The sequence below is a fragment of the Agelaius phoeniceus genome, chromosome 1 (genome assembly GCF_051311805.1).
Source record: "Agelaius phoeniceus isolate bAgePho1 chromosome 1, bAgePho1.hap1, whole genome shotgun sequence".
Taxonomy (NCBI): domain Eukaryota; kingdom Metazoa; phylum Chordata; class Aves; order Passeriformes; family Icteridae; genus Agelaius; species Agelaius phoeniceus.
In genome coordinates, this window is record NC_135265.1 from 120,458,391 (window position 1) to 120,479,329 (window position 20,939).

General features: G+C 40.1%; 1 protein-coding gene and 1 long non-coding RNA gene across 3 annotated transcripts in view; one reads left to right on the forward strand and one right to left on the reverse strand.

Moving 5' to 3' along the window:
* Nucleotides 1-5,379: 5,379 nt before the first annotated feature.
* LOC143695268 (uncharacterized) lies at nucleotides 5,380-8,228 on the reverse strand. The gene is made up of 3 exons (XR_013184369.1): nucleotides 8,102-8,228; nucleotides 7,875-7,992; nucleotides 5,380-5,905 (listed from the first exon to the last, which is right to left on the reverse strand). It is a non-coding gene; the product is annotated as an uncharacterized LOC143695268 (long non-coding RNA).
* Nucleotides 8,229-8,236: 8 nt separating this feature from the next.
* SULF1 (sulfatase 1) overlaps nucleotides 8,237-20,939 on the forward strand; it is a 148,764-nt gene continuing 136,061 nt past the window's right edge. For both annotated transcript variants that reach the window (XM_077186383.1, XM_077186392.1), the window contains exon 1: nucleotides 8,237-8,327. The gene's annotated coding sequence lies outside the window, so the exon portion shown is untranslated. The remainder of the gene's footprint in view (nucleotides 8,328-20,939) is intronic.

Below are 20,939 nucleotides of genomic sequence, written 5' to 3' on the forward strand. Positions count from 1 at the left end.
AGGTATGAACAGGCCCGGTGTAAACCTGAGCAGTCAACTTCTGGAGCAAACCTACAGCTGGAATAAGGTGGGGAGGGGAAAAATATTTCTCATCTTAGGGACACATTTAGTGTGCACATTAAGGCATTTAGTGATTGGGGTGCAGATAATTAATCTGATGACCCAGGAACTCACTTCTCAGGACTCCTGAAATATATAAATCTTTCGGTGAAGGAAAAGAAACCATTAGCCTTGAGTAAATCTAGTCTGATCTAGAGGGGATGCTTGAACTTTTACTGCATGATTGGCAGAATACTTTATTAAAATGCTGTGCATGGGCTTTAATAGATTGAATTCTCACCTTTTTATGGCATTATCTAACATGTGTTATTGTGTCTCTGATAAGTACATCTGTTTCAATCAGTAGATTCAAGGCTGGTCACCAAATTCTTTTATTTTCAACAGCTAATTTACACAGCTGCTGAGCTTCAATCTTGAATGAAATGCACTGGTGCCATGATTAACATAATTCTGTGCCAGTCCATTTCTTCTTATCCCCCATCCTATCAATTATGACTGAACTTTAATACCACTTGTGAGACTGGCAGGTGGGTCACGTCCACTCTTGCACAAACTTGTGCTGTGCAGAGCTGAACTGGTTAGGAAGGACCCTGCAGGATCTTTCATCCCAATTTCTTCTGGCTCTGTGTATCAGTATGACTGCTAAGAAAGTCCAAGAAGGTATGGAACCTGCAAGAAGGTGTAGGCAGCTCTGCAGGAATTCCTGCCCCAGTTCTGAAAATGCACATGCTTTACTGTGTGCTCAGGCATAAGCCCTACCCTGGACTAATGAGCTAAAAACTTGTGATTTCTGTAGTGCATGTTCTAACCTAGATATCTCTAATTCAGGCAGGTGTGTAGATAACATTTCATTTAACCCAGAGCTTTTCCTCTGATGGAAAAGGAGCTCCTCTTACCAGGAGCTAGATCCACTGGATAGTATTTGGAATTGGCTTGTATATGTCCTGAACTTAATCAAAGGCAGTCTCATCAGCCTTATTCTGGTAAGTATAGTCCACAAGAAAGATGACCTGCCCCTGGAGATTCCACACTCTCTGTTCTCAGAGGACCTAAAAGAATTCTTAAGGGTCTGTATATCAATGGAAAGTACTTATCATCATTTCACTTTTGGTTGTCAATTTTTACCTGTTGCCACGGAATTATTCATAAAGCCCAGCAGCCAGTGTTTCAGTGGGTGATGGTGATGTGCTGTGATATGTTTGTTTATGTTTCTGATGGCCTTTGGAAGCCTATGTCTGAGTGATTTTAGGAACCCAAGAGCAATCTTAATTTATTCTACAAATTGCTGCAGTAATTCAAAAGAAAAGAGCTTTTGCACTAGGATAAAACCTGTCATTATTTTGTGGGTTTAAATACTTTTCTCGAAGTATATGTGGATAAAACTTCCAACAAGGAGTGACAGTGTGTGGGTGGATATTGATCAAACAGGTGAATAATTGCAATAAATTTAGGCTTACCACACCAATTATGAGCATTATCCTTTCCGTATGCTGTGGACAAAATATGTTCAGATACTGTGATACTTAAATTAAATGTGATTTGAATACAGTAATTAGATCCTACTGGGTTTAGTAACAAAATGCAGGTGATGTGCACAAATAAAAATGCAGTGAAATTGTACAGCTTGCTGACAGTGGAGATTTCACATACCATACCTTATTCTGAATTGTATTGTTTCCTGCTCTGGGAAGCTGCAGAAATTGTGTCATAGAGTATCTTGATAAACCAAATGCATTTATACATAATGATGAGACAATTGCCATGTTTGTAATGTCTGCAGAGGTTTGCATAGTGGAAGTTTGCTCAAAAATGACAAAATTTTACTAAAATATGGAAACCTGATGTCTCAAACCAGTAGCAAGTGCTCAGTCTGAAACAAAGCTAACCAGAAAATAACAAAAAAGCTGCTCTCTGTTCCCTGCTAGTGCCAAGGGCCTTAACACTGTGCATGTAGTATATAAACAAACCACTGTGATCAACACCTGAGAGCTTATAAATGTCTGAAATGTATGGTGACAATTTGCAGAACTTCTGCATTGCTCCCTCATGCCCACTTACAAACTATTTGGATAATCTGGAACCTGTTAGGCAATACCATACACCATTGTTTGCTGCTCTGCCCTAGGCCTGTGCAGTGCAATAGCAAACACTGCCAGGAATGCTCCAGTTTGTGCTGGGGAGGGCACAGTGCAGCTCTCCCTCCCTGTTTGCAATGCAAGCGTGCCTGGCAAAGTGAGTTGCAACAGGACCATCTTAGCCACCTGGTAAAACCATGTCTGCTCTCAGCTACCAGTCTTACATCTCACCCAGGTTTGCACTACCCTTTATTCTGTGTGTCTCAGGTGTGTGCCACTGTGCTTTTATCAGCTGGGGGTCTGTTTGCTGTGGAAAACTAAGTCTGGAAACCTGTATGTATTGGGCTCAGTTCACCTCTACCATAACACTGTGGTTTCAAGAATACTTGGTGGCCAATTTCCCATGTAGGTCTTTGTGGCAAGCAGATGGAAATTCCACAGAGGTCTCTGGATCTCGTTCAGAACTGGCCTGAATGATTGTTACTCATCATATGTGACTGATCATTAAAAGGCTTTTAAGTGTTTCCAAGATGTTCCCCAATTTATTATACGGTTTGGATGCAGAGGAAAAAATATATATATTCAAGTTCCAATTGAAGAAAAGGAACAACAAATAGAACAGAGAAAGTCCTGTTCACCTTCTTTACTCCTGTCTCCTTGCTTCTTTCCTTTTTTCCATTTCTGTGCTGTTTCACATCCATCTGCCCTTCACATTTCCCCCCCCCATCACTAATTCCTATGCTGTCTAAAATGCCTTTGAGTCCTATTTCAGTTCTGGTGTTCAATAGATGTGAGTCCCATTGATTTATGCCAGCCAGGACTGAATTTTGTCCCCATAGCATACCAAATTGCTTCTGCACACACAGGGAATGCCAAATCAGTGTACAGACATACTATTTGTTAACTACTTTATTACTCATTTACACTTGGCATGAAATTCATACCCTCATTTATGACACTGCTGAGTCTGGTTTGTTATATAAATTTGATCCTATACAAAGCTGACTGGCTTAGAGGACTGGCAGTGGATACAACACCCATCCCTTGCAAATTATCAGCTCAAATTCTAATCAAGTCATTAAATCAACCCAACCAAAACCTCTTTCTGTGCAATGCTGTTGTAAAAATGAGGTTGGTCTCCCCCTGGTTCCCAGTACACGCGTGTCAACACCACAGTTGACTCTAGCACCCTTGCTGGCTACAGAAGCTCCCGAGCCCAGGATTTAAGCAGGCAGGGAGACTGAACTCTTTGTCCTGGCCTCAGGTCACGGCAGGTTGATGAACAAGCAAGTCCTACTTCTGCCTCAGCTATAGCTGCCTTCTATTTTCTGGGACTAGCAGCCTGGCACCTTCTACAAACATCTTGTTTTCATAAAAAATATTCTACTCTAGTCTGATTGCATAATATATGTATTTTCTCTCTTTTTAAGAGAAGTGTTAGAGCTAACAGGCCTTTGGTTTGAGCAGGAATTGCAGGATTGTGACCCCTCTGGGATCTTTGTCCTAGATTTCAGCCTTGGCAGGTGGAGCATTCTGTAACCAGTTGACATTTAGTGGCTAGTTTGTTAGTCAAATATCTTGTTTTATTTTTTCCTTTTTGGTTTGGATGAGTTTGTATGGGTTTCTAAAGTATTTGGGAAAGGCATGAGCTTTGTGGTGCCACTGCACCTTCATCGAGCCAAAGAAGTTCCTTTCCTCATTGAGAAATCTCACTTCAAAAGAAGTTGCAATGTTTTCTAAATTACTGTTTCAGCTGGCTTTTATTTCCAAATGTCTGCATCACTCAGAAAATCTGCGTTTTTTCTGGTTTGTGGTATTTCTGATTTATTTTCCTATTTAGAGGGAATATATTTTTTTTTACATATGTCCACTTTCTTCACACAAAACACACACACACACACACACACACACACACAGAGACAAAGAATTTGGAGTGACCTCTGGTCTTATTGCAGTTTGAGGAAAGAAAATAAGAATGTAGAAAGATTCTGGATCTCAGCCATTACAATGAAAAACATCTGTTGAAGCCTTTGCAAGCATAAATTTATCTGGCCATGGGCATGATTATTGATTAAAATCCACATTCTTTTTTCTAATAAATTTAACTCTTATAAATTTTCTACTCACTTTTTTCCTAATAAATTATTTCAGCTTCATTTTGTTTCTCAATAAAGAAAGGTAGAAACTTGTTGCATGTTAGTGCTTCTGTAAAGCAGAGGTGGCCGACGTTTATTCTAGGCACAACCTGATGGTGGTCCAGAGTGCTGGATAATCCCACAGTGCTGGCTCCTTTCCTCTCTTTCTCACTGTTAAATTACATAAAATAGTTTCCTACTGTTGTGTTTCCATGTAAGCAACCAAACAGAGTCCTGTGGAGGTATGCTGAAGTCCCAGATCTGAGCAGCGGCTTCTCCGACTGTGAACGTGAATGGCAGCATGAGGCAAATCCGTAAAATTCCTGTTTCAAGAGATCTATCATATCTGAGGGCTGCAATGTCTCCAGACTTGCAGGGACAGCTAATTATGTCCAAGGCTGTCTGGTTATGAATGAGTATTACACAGTCTTGCTGGGATACTGATCTGTTTTGGGATCTGTGTCAGGGTTAGGACATGCCCGTGCCTGAGTCATAGCAGCACATCCGGAGAATCGGAAGAGGCCAAACCTGGATGGGTTCCAGCTCCCCTCCTGAACTGGGCAGGGACTCCTTGGGAGACTCAGAGGTCTGCTTGCCACAGAGGTGTCTGTGCTCTCTCCCAAAGGAATTTTGGAACATGAAAACATCTTTCCACTACAGATCCCATCACACAGCTTTCTTCAATGTGGAATTTTTATATAATTACACTGATGAAACTCCTCCCTGTGATTTATTTTCTGGAACCTCTGCAGGTTTAAGAAGGAAAGTTAAACGTGGTGAATGAATGCTCTGTACATTTCTGTTCAAACTAAAAATGTATCTTCTACAGAAAATCTTCACTTCATGCCCCTGTGTGGTTTTATTTAATCTTCCAAACCCATATCTAATCTAAAGGCATAAATCACTTTCCAAGACTCAGTAAATTCAATGGGTGTGTTAGGCTGCCTCAGAAGGTTAGCTAATGAATTGGGTCATGGACTTAGCAATGTTTGAGAGAAATTGTAAATGATGCCTGTTTTTATTGGAGGGAAGTAACATTTAAGCATAGGTAATACACATGATAAACTTGCAACACTAGCAAACTGAAAAACACATGGGACCCATGCGTGTGCCAATTCAAATATAACTTTATTAAATGCACCTGATTTTAAGCTACCTTTTAGTATTCCATTTAGCAGTTTAATGAGAACCAGTTATAACATACTTGGGTTTTTTTTTCTGTGTTCAGAATTCAGCAAGCTACACAGCTAACATGCATATCCATTCAGGCAGGCAGAATCAGAAAATACAATGAAGGCCTTTACTGTAAGTAAATGTAGGACATCAATGTGACCTTTTAAACCAACACATCCCTTGCACACTCAGCAGAGAACATCTGAAGCAGAAGCTATCGGTGCTTCCTTGAGACCTTTTAGCAAAAAGACTGTATCATGAATTAAAGAGCTCAAGCTGTTGACTACAAGGACTCCGGCATTAGCAGAGAATGGTACTGAGCAGTGTCCATTCTTGCACAAACATCTGCAGCCATTGAAATGGCCACTTGCTCCTGAAGGCAGGGGAGCAGCCTATTATGGACATGTTACAGAGTTCTCTTTCAGCTGCTGTTTGCCTGAAGTGCCAGGTGCAAAAGATGTGCTGTAAAAGAGAAGAGGGTAATGGTCACATCGATTACGAACTGATAATTGCTCACTCACTGTTTCCCTGGTGTTCAGCTGACTGGCTGTTCCAGCAATTATTTTCCTGTTCTTTATTTCTATTAATGGTGTGCCCAATATTGGGGACTGTTTCCCTCTTTTGTAGCTCTGACCCGCTATTGAAATCCTGGAAGTGTAATGTATAGCATTAGCTCTGGTGTGTCTGATTAATGTAATCACAAGCTTAGTTCTGGAAGGAATCCACCCTGTAGTTTACATTAGCTGTTAGATGACCTAAAATTCTCCTCTCTCCCCCATCCATGTGCAAAGTACTGGTTACATGTTTTTACTTTTCTTTTTGTTTATTCTTACAATTTTGCTAAGTCTGGTGAAAGAGCTGACTGCCTGCCATTTTCCACATTCTCAGTAACCTTATAGTTCTGAGTTCTGTTTTCAGATGCACAGGGATGATGAGGGTCACAGAGCAGCATACGTCTTTGTTAACTTAGCTGCTGCATCTGTGGCTGCTGATTTATATAGGTTAGAATACAACTGTTCAGAAAGATAGTCACAAAAGCCTGCAAGCAGTTCTTTTTTCTCTTTTTTTTCTCTTTTTTTCTTCTTTCTTTTTTTTAATGACAATACTTTATCTTTTCTTTCGGCTGAGATATTATGGGGAGTGACATCCTTTGTATGAAGTAACCAAACCATTGCTTTTTAAAGATATGAAAATTAAAGCCTTTCAATTTCTTCACTTATTATTTATTTTCTCAAGTAAGAAATCTTGGCTTACATAAGGATTTCAAGATCAAATGCAAGTTGTCTATATTTTACTCAGACTCCAGGAGTGTAGATTCTGGATTGGGTTTTGTTTTGTGGGGTTTAAGTTACAGAGAATTAAATTCCATGGCAGCATATACCAGATAGTAAAAGAGACTAAAAGAGAAAAAAACCTGCATTTTCCTTTCTCTGAAAGTGAACTATTTGAAGAGGCCAATTATGGAAGTTGAGATCAATATAGCATTAAAAATTAGTTAGGATGAAATGCCAGACGATGACAGATTATCATATGAATTAGATCTTTGCTTGCAGGAACAATTATGACAGCACCTGTTAGAAGCTTACTGTTGTTATTTCAGTACAGCAGATCTCCTCCTATCAATGAACAAAAATCTCAATAATATTGATATTTTTTTTTTAATTCTGGAAGATTCTCTACCTGGTAAAGACATCAGGGAGATGTGTAACAGATAAAGTGCCCAGTAAAATCTGGGAGTTTGCAGGTGGGGAGCTGTAGATTAAAGTGATCAAATTATTTTTAATAGAATTCTCTAGAATATGAGACTTAGAGTGATCCACAAAGCTGGTGATATTCATGAGCCCAGAGCAGTTTTCTTGATAGTTGCAAGAAGGCTTTGAGTGGCAGCAGTTATGTACTACCATGCAAAGTTTTGAGATAAGGATTAGATTAATCCAGTCAATTATGATACTATACAAATCCCTGACAGTAACTGAAATCAAAAATTATTTCCTCACAAACAGACTAAGAAGAAATAAAAGGCAAGGGTTCTGGGGTTATTGTTTGTGCTGCTTGAAGTGGGAATGTAGAAATTCAGGAATATACAGAATGTATGCTCTGGCCTCCATTGCTGCCAATGTATGTTAATTCTTTTATTTCTAACCTCAGAACAAGGGTTAGCAGATCTGGGGATAACTAATTGTCTAATTCTGTGTTTCAGTGTCATTTAGTCACAAGCAAAATTTGCTGCATGAAATCATTTGTTATTTTTGATGAGCATTATTAAATCTACTCTGGCTGTGTCAGAATAAAGGATGAGACCATCACAAGCAGAGTAAAAGCAGATCCCTTTTTCACTACAAGCCATCTCAAATACCTGCAGGCTCTGCAGGCAGACACATCCCTGCCTTGCTGGGACACTGCTTGCTGTGTCTGAGATGCTGGTACTCACTCCTTCCATTTTGAATTGCTGCTTTCTGATGGGAGCTCCTCACAAACCTGGGAGAAACCAGTCATCCTTCCACATCCTTTCCATATGGTGCTGCACAGAAACCACCATGTGCTCCCCCCTGTGAGGAGGAGAGTGTGTACAGGAAAAAAGCATAAATCCAAGTAAGTACAAATCCTCTCCTGGGTGTTTTTTGCACCCAAGCTCGGGGCAGGGTGCACAGTCCTTACCTTGGAGCTGCCAGCGGAGCCTGCGCTGCGGAGCTGGGCTGCATGGCAATGCCACGGCCAGGCCGGCGCTTTGTGCAAGTGCCCTAATTGGGAATGCCAGGTCTCATCCGTCCAGCAAAGCGTGCTGAAAGCACAGTAGCCTGCCTGGGCTCAGCACTGTCCTGCCCCATTCCTGGCTCAGAACTGAACTGTAACCACAGCCAGACAGTTTAGGGGACTGCTTGCGGTGAGTACTGTATGTGGCAGTATGTGGGAAGAGTTTTAAGCCCCTTGTCATAGTTTCAGAGAATGCATAGGATGTTGTTCTGTGTTCTCTCTCTTTCCTGAACTTTTAACCTCATCCTACCTCTACCCATGCTCAAAATGACAGCCACTGAAAAGGGGGGGTGGGGGAATGCTTTCCATTCCTTTCTCTGTTTAAATATGCAAATATACAAATATGCTTAAGCTGGCCATAGGGTTTGGTACTGCTTTCACTCTCCATCAGTGACTCCATCCTCCCAGTCAAAGTGGAAGTCCCCACGAGTAAAAAGGAGAATATTTCAAGGTGAGGTACTTTATTGCAGACAGATGCCAAAAGAAAGCAAGAAAGCACTTAGACACTTTTAATGGACAATGGTTTTACTGATGCTCTCAACTTTGAGCTCACATATGGGGTATTATGAGCTGAGTCATCCAAATGCATGTATTCACATTTCAAAAAAAGAAAACATCTTAGGGAGTATAACCCCTTCATGTTGCTGGAGAAGGCTATTCACTTTCCAGTTCACTTCTTGCTGGTTTGTGTATATTAAAAATGAAAAGTTAAAAATAGTTCTTAACTTTGGCAGCGAGATCAGCATCAATGCATATCTGTCAGTGCTGCCCACTTAGCCTGTGGTCCCTCTGCGTAGCTTGACAGAGGGTCAGAGCCATTCTGACAGCTCCACAATGGGAGAAAGATGTGGTGACAGGCAGTGCTGAAGAGCTGAAGATGTCAACAGGATCTCCAAATATCCAAAGGCCTTGAAAACCAGAACTCTGAGCTGCAGAAAGGCAATAAGTTTGTCTAATGTAGGAAAGGCAGTCTTGCATGAAATGGGTCCTTTAGACAGAATCAGAGGATACCTGGAGATACTGGGGTGACTAAATATTTATGAATCCTATTTATGGCCTGCCAGGATACCTGAAAAGGACTGAGGTCACTTTGCAGCCAACTATCAAAGTTAACCAATCATATTTTTATAGGGAGTTGTTAAGTGGAAGTAATTTTACACTTCTCTAACAAATCCCATTACAAAAGATTTCTAAACTAATTTTCCTCCCTTTGGGACTTTCCCCCAAATATCTGTAAGTATCTATGGCCATATGTGGTGCATTTCAGCTGGAATAAAATTTCATTTAACTCACTACTTTTTTTTTTTTTTTTCCCCAAAGTACCTCATAGTTCTCAAAGGAAATAGCAAAAAGGACAATCACTCTTATTTTATAATTTGCAGGAGCATGGGCTACTCTGGATTAGGCTTGGAATGTATTAATAGATGCTAATCTGGTGTAATAGGTGTGATCTGGTGTCTGTATTTTTGCTGTCTGTATTTGTGCAGTTAAATATAAAATTAGGAATTTAGGTAACACGGACTTAGATTTTCTGCCTTAATACAGATGTGATTAATCACTTAAGTTAATTGTGCACTGATTTTCCAACTGATATTCAACAATGATGGGGATCATTCAGAATTTTCGGAGTTAAAATGGGAGGTGCTGGTAAGTCCCTTACCTGCCTTGTCATGCCTTCACATGCCTTGTCATGCTTATGGCTCTGTTAGCTGCCTGTGGTACTGGCAGCTGCAAGAAAAGCAGCTGGAAAGGCTTGGCATGTTGAGGAAACTTAGAAGCGAAGGGTGACATAATTGCTCTCAGGTGTGCACTTAAAAAATCTGTGGTGTTTTATCTAGATACTATTAGTACTCCACGAAGCCCTGTGAAATACAAGTAACTGAGGGAACACTGAAAAAAAGATGTTGCTGCTTCCTGAGCACTCAGAGAGTATCTTCAGTTTGCAGCTCCTTCTTGAAACTGAGACCTTGTCATGGTTAAAGAATTGGAGCAGGAGGTGTGTAAAATCCAGTGAGAACATGATTCCATCCTCATTGCTGCTTCTGATGGTGGCAGACCTGAAGGAAGTGGAGTTAGGCACAACATTTCTTAACACTACCAAGGAGGAAGGCTCTGCTTCCCTTTCACAAATCTCCTTCCTTGCCTCCTCTCTGCCACATTCTCCCACCACTTCAATTTGGCAGCATTTTGGCCGAGACAGCTCAGTTTCCCAGGCTGTCAAGAAAGACAGCAAAAACACGGGCATTTCTCGCTGGGTTCTGGGGAGCTAAATCTCTCAGATAATGGACTCTGCCACAAGGCAAGTGTGGGAGGAAGGTGAGAGATGAAGATGGGAAGAGGCAGAGGGCCAGGCTGCAAAGGAACAGAGCAGAAGAGAACATCTGGGAAGTGATGCCAGCCCAGCACTTGAAACTACATCAGGAATGTGTGCTGGAGGCAGGGAAGGGACACCACATGATGCTCTGTCCAGCTTCAGTGGCCTGAAAAAAAGAGCCTCTAGGAAATCTGTCACTGTGTTGGGAACATATACTTGAATTATAATGTTTCTTTTTCCCCAAAAAAAGATGAGTAATTTGGATCTGGGACAAAGAAGAAGGAAATTTTGGCTTAACCGACAAACAGGATATGGGTGTTTATTTGAGTCAGGGATATTTCTGTTTTAAAGAACTGTATGATGTGTTGCTTCTTGCTATGCTATGGATTAAGGAAGCCATTCCTAAACTCTTTTTGAAGAGACCATATTCTTCTTTTCACCTCTGACTTAAAGATAGTCTCTGGAAGAGGATTCAAGGGAAAACTTATGAACTGCATACAGAAAAATGTCAGTGTCCAGCTGACCCTCCACAAGTGTGATGCAGATGTTTCAAGTCACATGTATGTTCCACTAATGCATATTGGATAAGTGCAAAGCCACAGACTGAGGGATTGACATCCTTATTGCCTAGTGAACAAATCTTAAAAATACATGCTGATATTTCAGTTGCTACTAAAAATGCTTTACTTCTGTTTTTATACCATCAGTCACTCACAAAGTAATTGTATGGTAGTTCTTGCCAGGCCCTGATGTTTAGCTATTTACAAGCCTTACCTGCAAAGGTAAAATGCTGTGATCCTATGAGTTAAATTTGACAGCTTCAGGCAAACTAGCCTAAAGATCCCTCTCCATAGATCTAGTGGGTGGAAAATCTGACTCTTGCTGGGTTTGCTTTCTCTACAGAGATATTCAGAGAGCAATAGACTTGTGCTGAACAACTCTCAGGTCCTGACATTCAGTACTGACCATGTTGCAATCAGAGGCTTGTACCTATGTGAGAGCTGGAGTTGGTATTCTGTACTGATAATGGTGAAGTACTTCTTGCAGCAATCAAGTAGACCAGGTCCTGGTGCCTCACTGCTGCAGTAAGCACCATCCCCCCTCTTAGCAGCAATTTTAAACTTATTTGGTATTCTGCAGCAGCCGCCAGCTGTAGTGCAGGTGTAGCCTCTGCTGGGATTGTTTAGAGCCCTGCTCCCACTGTCCTAGTAACTTTTCCTGGAGGTAGTTTGCACTGCAGTAGTGTCCACAGAAAGAGAACATCCTCAACATTTATCTGGATGCCTTTCAGATGGCACAGTGTTGGGAAACCTGAGTGACACTTGAGTGTTTCTGTAACATCTCAGCCCTAAAAGTGGCTGAGGAGTTGGTACAGCCACAGCCTTGAGAACTCATATCTTTCTCTCTGCAAAGACATTAAATGCAATTTAAAGCTTTAGGAAAGCATTAGGAGCACCCTGTACCTTTTCCCATTCCCCTGATTTTGCCTTTCTGGTTTAGCCAAGGAAAACAACTTGGAGGCAGAAGGAAAGAGGAGTCTGAACAGCTGTTACTGAGACCATGGTATCTTGCTGATTCAGCAAAGAAAAAAAACCAAGATACATTTATTTAAATGCATTGTGGTTGAACACAATTTACAGGATTGTAACATTAAGTTATGTAACATTAAGATATGAAAAAACCCCACAGCTGAGATGAAGCTTTGAGGTCAGACACAAGAGTAGACAAGAGAAGCTTCTACACAGTGCTCCTGTGGGGTGAGGGTATTGCCATGTCCTGGCTAAAACTTCCCTGTTGTTCAACAGCCTCACCCAGTCAGCTGCTCCCCATCAGCAGGGGCTGGCACTGCTGTTTGCCCACTCCTCACTCCAGTCACGAACCCATAAAGCAGAAACAGTCTTATGGGTTTCAGGGTCATAAATTTTGTGCATTAAGGTAAGCATAATTGTGCAATTAAGTCTTAGTACACCTTAAGAAATCTATGCATTCTAGTGGGTACTTGCCAAGGTAGAAAAATTCAGCAGCAAGAAAGGGTTAAACTTCTGATCTTCACAGATATCTATGGCTCCAGGCCTCATTTGGAAGTGAGTAGGGCTGCAGTGCTCTGCTCAAGCACATGTCCATCAGCCAAACTTCCAGAAGCATGGAAGTCGGCATTTGCAAAAAATATGCCTGATTTTCCTGGGACATGGGATTCACATGCTCCTCTGTAAGTTTTCAATTATTTGGAATGTCCAACTGCTTCTTTCTGTGAGAAATATTTTCTGACAAGAGCATTGCTGACCCATCCATGGGCAGCTACCAGCACTTTGAGTGGCTCCTGTTATGATATATAGAATAGCTAATGACACTCCTGTATGCAGTTATCTTTTATTGAGCAGCAAGATCCTCAGAAGAGTTAAATAATTCCTCTGATCCAAGAACCTAATTCACTTTGAAATTGAATCAGAAACCCCAAATGAATGTAGTGACTAACCTGTAGGAATGCTCTGCCTCGGATGGATGGCCACTTGGTCTAATAATACTTCATTAACTGTATGGTAGCAAAACTAACTATAGCTGGATTACTTAAAATTTAAAGAGTCCAGTATTTTATTTCCCAGACAGTTTTTTTCCCCCCGTGCATAGGTCCTCACTAATTAAGGAAGTCCAGCTTTATAGGTGGAGCAATACCAAAAAAGCACCAATAAAATTTTTAAAGCTCTCTAAACTGTTTTAATACCTTATTTCATGTGGCATATACAGAGTTATGATGGTTCATAAGGTATAAAGTTTTTTATTAGCGGTCCATTGGGGAGACTGCATAACTCAATCGCTCTTTTGCAACTCATTTAATGCACATCACCACAGCATTTGACTAGCATACTTAGCACAAATTGAAGTCAGTAAAATATTTGACTCAGCAGCCCATTACATACTTACACAAAGAGAGAGTTAACTGGAAACTAATTTAGGGAATTAGTGGTTGGTTACAAAACACAGCATAAACAGACCAACTTTTCTCCAGATAAGGCTACATTATTCCCAAAAACCTGTAGGTCTTGCAGTGTTTTTCCAAAAAGATGTGTGGTATAAAAATTGTAAAATCAAGTGTCTTGTGCTTTAACATCTTTTTATTAAACAAATGGGAAAACTGATATGGGAGGTATAGGATTCATTTTCTCCCTCTCCTTTCATCTCCTTTTCTCTTTCCCAATGTTCAGAGAGATTCACTTAAGATAAGTAGGATTGTAAGGTTCTCCTTGCAAAAGCCTATTTCTTTCCATGCTTGCCATCTGACACACCCAAGTTGTAAGAGCTCAATCAGCCAGCCCCCAGAGTGCACAGGGATGGTGACACCACACAGTGCAGTCACTTTTTAGGTGACCATCACTCTTGATTTCCCTACAGCAGTAGCCAGCAGAGTGTCACAGATGGCACCTATCTGTGTCCAAAAGAGAATAGAGACTGGTCATCCTCTGTTATTTTGTATGTCACCAGCATCAGAAGATTAATTGTGTTTTCAGCTGAGAATTTCCTTTGAATTACAAAAATCTTGGTTAAAACCCTCCTGTTTATCACAGAACAAACACAGATGGCCATAGTATACTATTTTCTTGTCTTATGATATGGCATACTGACCCTCTGTAAAGAACTCGAAGCTTGTTGTGTGCAGCACTAGAGAAGAGGGAAAAAAGCACACAGCGGGAGCAGATTAAGGACCCACATACACAAGTGTTTGAGAGACAGGGATTTCAATTTAGGTCTTCAGACATTTAAGAGTAAAGACTGTTTGATTCTTCTGTTAAGGTGACAAGAATTATTTCAGTCTGTTCCTACTAATATTAGCCTGTACTAGTTGTATTTATAGAACATATACTTTTCAAGGCGAAACATGGCCAAGAAATGAAAATTTCCTTGGTTGACATTAGAACAAACAAATGATCTCCTGGAATGTTTTTCATGGATTTCTGAGAAAAGCCTGCTGGTTACATCATTTACCTGAAATCTACTACACCAGTTTAAAAAGTGCCATGCTGTGCAACTTGAAACAGGGACATGAGCAATAGACCAGAGAAATGTAATGACCATTGGGTCTAAAGAAACAGTTTTGCTTTGGCTCCAGTGTTTAATTATTTATACAAAACAATATTCCCAGTAAGAGACTAAACTTGGCAACAAGGAGTGAAAATGTTTTATTCCTTTACATCCTTTTGAAAATCTATCTACAACTGGCTGAGATAGATATATATATATATATATATATATATATATATATATACACACACACATACATATATATGTATATATGTATATACATATATATATATATAGCAGAACTGCAAAAAATTCCAGTGCACTGAATATGTTCCATCCACATACAGCTCTGACATGTCAGCTGGGTTGATTGTGTACCTTCCCAGAGCTGCAAGGGAGGTGCAGATCTCCCCTGACATTGCTTGATATTTACTAGACTTGAAAAAAGATTGTGCATCAATTGAACACGTTGTCCATCACAATCCAGAAGAAGGAGGAAGAAACAACCTAACTAATACAGAAAGCTGCAGATATTGAATGAGGCAGGAAAGAGCATGCAAAACAGACAAGGTAAATGAATGAGATTGATAAGAGTCAAAGGACACTGGGATAGCTTATAAATAGAAAAGTGGTTTTTAAAGTGCAATAGCTGTGAACTACATTTAGCTGTGAATGACCCACTGCTGATGAAGAAATAAATAGCTATTGTAATAGATTTCTGTTCTCCATCCCTTAGTAGCTGCTCTACAAACAGAATTTTTATTTTTTTATAAAGAATTATACAATTACTGAATTTAATTATAAAATTACTGAATTTTGTTTAAGAGGCAGGAAATCCTCTTTTTTGAGTTTTTAAAGCCTCTTAATAAATGTTATAGACTTTTTTGGGGGAATATTCTGGTCTTGTCAGTTTTTCTATATTCCCTTTTTCTTTTTTTTAAATATGTATATAAAACCAGATAGATGGTGCCAAAACTGTTAAAACCACATAAAATCTCAGACAAATGACTTCAACCAGAATTATGATAATCTGGCAAACTTCAAAATTCTCTTCAGAATGCTCCCCAACTATATTCTTAAATTTGTATGTGACCCATGTCTTGTTAAATGTCACCTTAATTTGAGAACTTCTAAGTGCCTTTAATACTTGATCATTGAATCTAAATGTTCTTTTAAATTCTTTTAACTTCCTCCTTAAAAAACCATCAAAGTAAAAACCATATTTCAAAGAGCTAGTCCTTTATCAGCAGTTAATAGCTCAGTTCTGCTGTGCATACACAGGCAAAAGCCTCATTGAAATCAATGTCTAAGTTCAGAGCCTTTTTTTTCACTGGATGCCTTTAAAGAAGTATGGAATTTCTGTCCCAGAAAAGATATGGCTCAAATTAAATTTCTACAGCAGTTAGATTCAAGGCTACAGCCCAGGGATGGGTGGGATATACAATGGGGTGGGTCCATCAAAGACATAAGGTCTGGTAAGCTTAAGAAAACCAGGGTAGATATGGAAGAAAACTGGTGGCAAAGAAGGAAGGCTGGGTACCATCATGGTGATTTAAAAGCAGGGTAAAAATGCCCCTGGACTTAAGAGTTACAGAAAACCTCTCATTGTGCAGAAGCAACTGCACATATTACATGCTCTGGTTTGGCCTGACACCATAAGGAAATTGCCACTGAAAGGGGACTGCAACTCCAGCAAGGGAAGTGTTTCCATCTGCTTAGCACAGACTGAGAAGGGATCTCATCCTATGGCCAGCTTTTGGCCCTGAAGATTGACAGGTTCTCATCTCTCTAACTAAAGGTACAAAGACGCGCCTGGAAATGGGCAAAGTAAATTTGCATGCCATCTTTAAATTTACTAGATAGTGACACTAACACAAGTGCCCGCGTTATTGTTAATGTATAATATATAACATATAATATATATCTTTATTTTTTTTGAAACTTGTACTTATTATATAACTTTTCCCAAATTATTCCATTTGGAAACATTGTTTTCATAAAGACCACATTTCATTTTAAGTTCGGCAATGATCAAGTTAAAGGACTACTTGGGAAGGCAGTAAACACTTGCAGCAAATGGATTAATCAGTATCCTAACTGTAAATCACCTTGTGTTCTACTACAGTAGCAAACTCTGAAGAAACTTTTGAATGTTAGCAACAATATCAGCTATGAACTAGTACATCAGGTACTTCCAAAGCCACTTTACTAGTTTGTTATATGTTTGTCTTTTTGGCTAATATCTGATTGATTGCTTGCCAAAGTTAACTGCGGATAAGGAACAATAAGGAACTACCACACTTCTTCCCTCTGAGAAAACACACAAGTCCTACTCCACTTCATGCAGTTTCCTGAGTTTGAGCAGGTGTTTTCAGGCATGGAAATAGTTGTCCTTGCCTTATTAAGACATTGACATGAATATCCCTGGAGGAGCAAGGAAAAGCTTAAACAATGAAACGAGGCTTGAGGCTGAACATTTTTGTCTCATTCATTTATCTGCTGCTGATGTGTGTGTGTGTGGTACAAGGGAGATTTAATGAATACTGCAAGTATTCATTACTGTATATGAATCTTGGCATTCACATACAGAAAAATATTTGTATGCTTTTGGTATGAGCTTACTGTAGAATCAGAGGTTAGAAATTAACATTATTCATTGGTGGCAAAAGATACCTCTATTTAAGAAAACATATGTATCTATTATCATCCTTGAAAGTTAAAAGAACTAAACTCTCTGTGTAGGTCTCATATCTTCTGTGTCTTTTGTGACACATTTTTGTGCCTGCTATGATGCTTCTGGATGCTCTGTTTTGTCCTCAACCCTCACTACTCATATTGACATAAAACTAACTCTTCTAGGAAAATTTTTCTTCAGATGCCAGTGACTTCTGGCTTAAAAATAACATAACATGACATGACACTACACTACACAACATATATCAATCATATCATATCATATCATATCATATCATATCATATCATATCATATCTCAATCATATCGTATCATATATTCTCACAACCTCTCCAAGTTACTAAAATTTAAAGTGAACAAACAATCCCATGTATCACATTTTTCCCAGCTTCCTCTGATCTTAACTCTATGATCTTAGATGACTTTTCCAACCTTAATGATTCTGTGAATGCAATAAAAATCAGAGAATAAAGCAAAATCGACTAATCCAAGTCTCCTAAAAGAGCCCACTTGTATTCTTCATGACATGTGGAGATGGTATTTTTGTGGTAGTGAGTTTCAGTGGAGCATTACTTCAGCTCAGAAAACATGAATGTATCACCTTGCCATTCCACCTCGACCAGCAGCCTCTAGTACTGCTGGGGAACCGAGGCTCTTTCTTCCAGGTGGCCTCCTGACTCAAAGCTGGCCAGCCTCCTCTTAGTTGTAATGACCTAAACATAGAGTTCCTTAAGTTTGTCCCTTCAAGCTGTTTTTTCTGACCCTTGATTTACTTATTCGACTTTTTCTGTGTATAAATGCTTGTTCTAAAAAGGTAACCTTCCATTTACCTGAATTTAACATTAATTAGCAATAATTATGAGAGAGTGTTTTAAACTCAGTGGTTTTGAGTTTTTCAGTGTCTGGATTTTGTGAGGATAAAAGAGGCCTGGAACTTATGGTAACATACACTTCTCCTTTTGAAAGGTCTAAAATTTATTTACATGCAGCATCACCGAAGTACTATTACCTCTGGTACTGACAACAGCAATCAAAAAGTCGCTTAGACAATGGAAGACTGAGGAAGAAGCCAAAGTTTTGGATATATATTTATATAAACACACATATAGGCAAAGAATAGCTCCTTTTAAAAGATTCCATGGTACATTTCATATTCACTGAGACAAGACCTTATTTTTTTAAGCATGCATCTGAATGACCCAAACACAGTAATCATGGATGCGTGTAATTTTTTTTCCCCTCCTTCTGCCCAATCCTGAATTTAAATCATAATGCTGAACTTGTGACGTCACTCTCAATCATTTCCACATGGCTTCACTTGTAGGATCAAAAAGAAGGTGAAGCTCTCTTGTGTCAGCAGAAAGCTGACTTGGGGGATGGAAGATAAGTCAGTGAAATTTCTAGTAATGACAAGAAGACTTCAAAGAAACTTGCAGGTAAAGTACTATTCTTTTTCAGTAAATAGTATCTCTGCCTCAAATTTAACACATTAATAGAGGTTCAGTTTTAAAAGGGGCTGTGCTCCTAAGGAGATCCTGAGTCTTCAGATGCTTCAGTTCATTTAGAAAATCTTTCATGAATTTAAAATCAACAGGTGTATTCCAAAAAATAAACCTCAGTGAAAACAGGGTAAGATAACAGCATGGTGGGCAGCCCAGCTTCATATTTCCATTTTCTCTGGTACGTTAGCTTTCTAAAGATGGCATTTTGGCTCTGATCAAATGGAAGGGCAAAGGTTACCGAATGTGAGGCTGTGGCTGCTGGAAAAGAGAACCAGTACAATGGTGGGGAAAAGCAGGCCACCAGCATTAAGCACAGAGAGATGTGGGAAACTGGCAAGAAGGAAGAGGATGTCATTTTCTGAGAAACCAGGAAATGAGCTCTGTGTTCAAGCATTTCTATTTATGGTATAAGAATTGTAAATATCGCAGAAGATATTTGATACTGAGACAAGGAAATATGTGTCAGGCCTTTTAGTTTTAAGCCCTTGTCTTTGCATGTGCTGCTTTTGTTCAAAGAAGCAACAATAGAAAAGGAGGGATTTGGGAAAAAAAGGTTTCTGCTGCAGCATTTCCCAAACTACTTTTCCTGTGCCCCTCTCCCAGGTGAGTTCTACCGTTCATGACCCTTCTCTCTCCTTTCCTCCCCAACTCATTCAGCATCCAGCATTCAGGATTACAGCCACTCATCTCAGTTTGCAGCCTGTAGACATTATCTCTCATACCCCCCTTCTTTCCCAGAGAGAGGGTGAGTCCTAGTTTGGGAACTGCTGTTTCCACTGGATTTCAGTTCCTGGCAACCTATCTGTAAAATACTTTGACCAAAAGGGAGCTGTTCCCCAGAGACTGTGATGCTAATTCTGCTGTGTAGTTCTGGTGTGATTTCAGAGTAATCTCCTGGCTACACACCAGTGCTGTCCTGCTGGGCTTGTCCCTAAATGAGAAAACCTCTACAACACATTTTTTAAGCATAGCACCTCACAGCCTTTGAGGTTAGCTGCAGTTTGGTTAGTAAAGTGTCTTTGTGCTCATTTCTATTCAACTTGGAGACCACAAATGTTCTCCCTCTTCTCTCAACCTTCATTAATTTAGATAATTTTCTTTTAAGTTTCATTTGTTCTATGTTTTTAAGGGAAAATCAAGCACTACAGGGCAGGAGGATGGGACAAACCACTGTTTCCACTGCTCATTTTTAAAATGTAAAGGCAGAAAGTGTGTGACTCTCCTATGCCAGGGTCTTTCCCAGAGCTAAATCCCATTCCCATTGTATTTATATTCACCAGAGCCACTGACTTGTTTACTGAGTGGCTGCTCAATTCCTGGAAGCCATTTACTTATCACTTACAAGATGGAGACAACAGCAGTGCTCAGCACTATCTGTTTATCTACCCAAATATGGATTTTAAAGACTCGTTACAGTCATTTGACTTTGAAACCTCTCAGCCCTGAATAGCAGGTAAATAAAACTAATAGGCGATTTGGTAGAATTTCTGCTATTTTGTTTAACGGTTTCCAAGACACTCAATCACCTTGTCTCTAAAACAGTGTGTCCTTCTCCCACCATTTGTTTATTTTTTTCAAAGATAAATCATTGTATCTGAAATCCAGGAAGCAATAGTGGCATGCTTTGGGGAGAGTCTGGAAGGGAAATTATTAGAAGTCGTGACCTCAGTGGCAACCTTAGACGTGAGGTACTTGCCTGGCCCATGCTCATGAACCCTGAGGGGGACACACCAGCATGTCAGGCACCCCCTTCTTCACACCACCCTTCTTCTGACACCTATTTAGCTTCCTTGCCATGCACCAAAGTTAGGAGAAATTGCTGATGCCATCATGGCTCTTGTTATCTGGGGTACCCTGCACGCTTCCTCTTTGTGACAGTAGGCGAATTAGGTTTATATAGGGAGATGCATTCTTTTGCCTGAAACTCAAGTCACCAGGGATAAGCCTATCATGAACAAAACATGTCGCTGTTCCAAGCCTATGCACTCAAGAGGTTTTCCTGTCTGTCTCCCCCTCAGTAGCTTTGCTATGAGAGGTGTCCCCACACTCATCCCACGCCGGCTGCTGCTGTGTGCCAGGGCAGCCAGCTCTGCCTGCCCGAGGACACAAAGCAGCTCCACAGGGACTGTAGGGAGCACGTCCATCCCAGCTCCTGTCAGGCCAGCATTTGTGCTTCTGTGAGATGTAGGTGATTGCTAAAGTTGTTTCCAAGACTG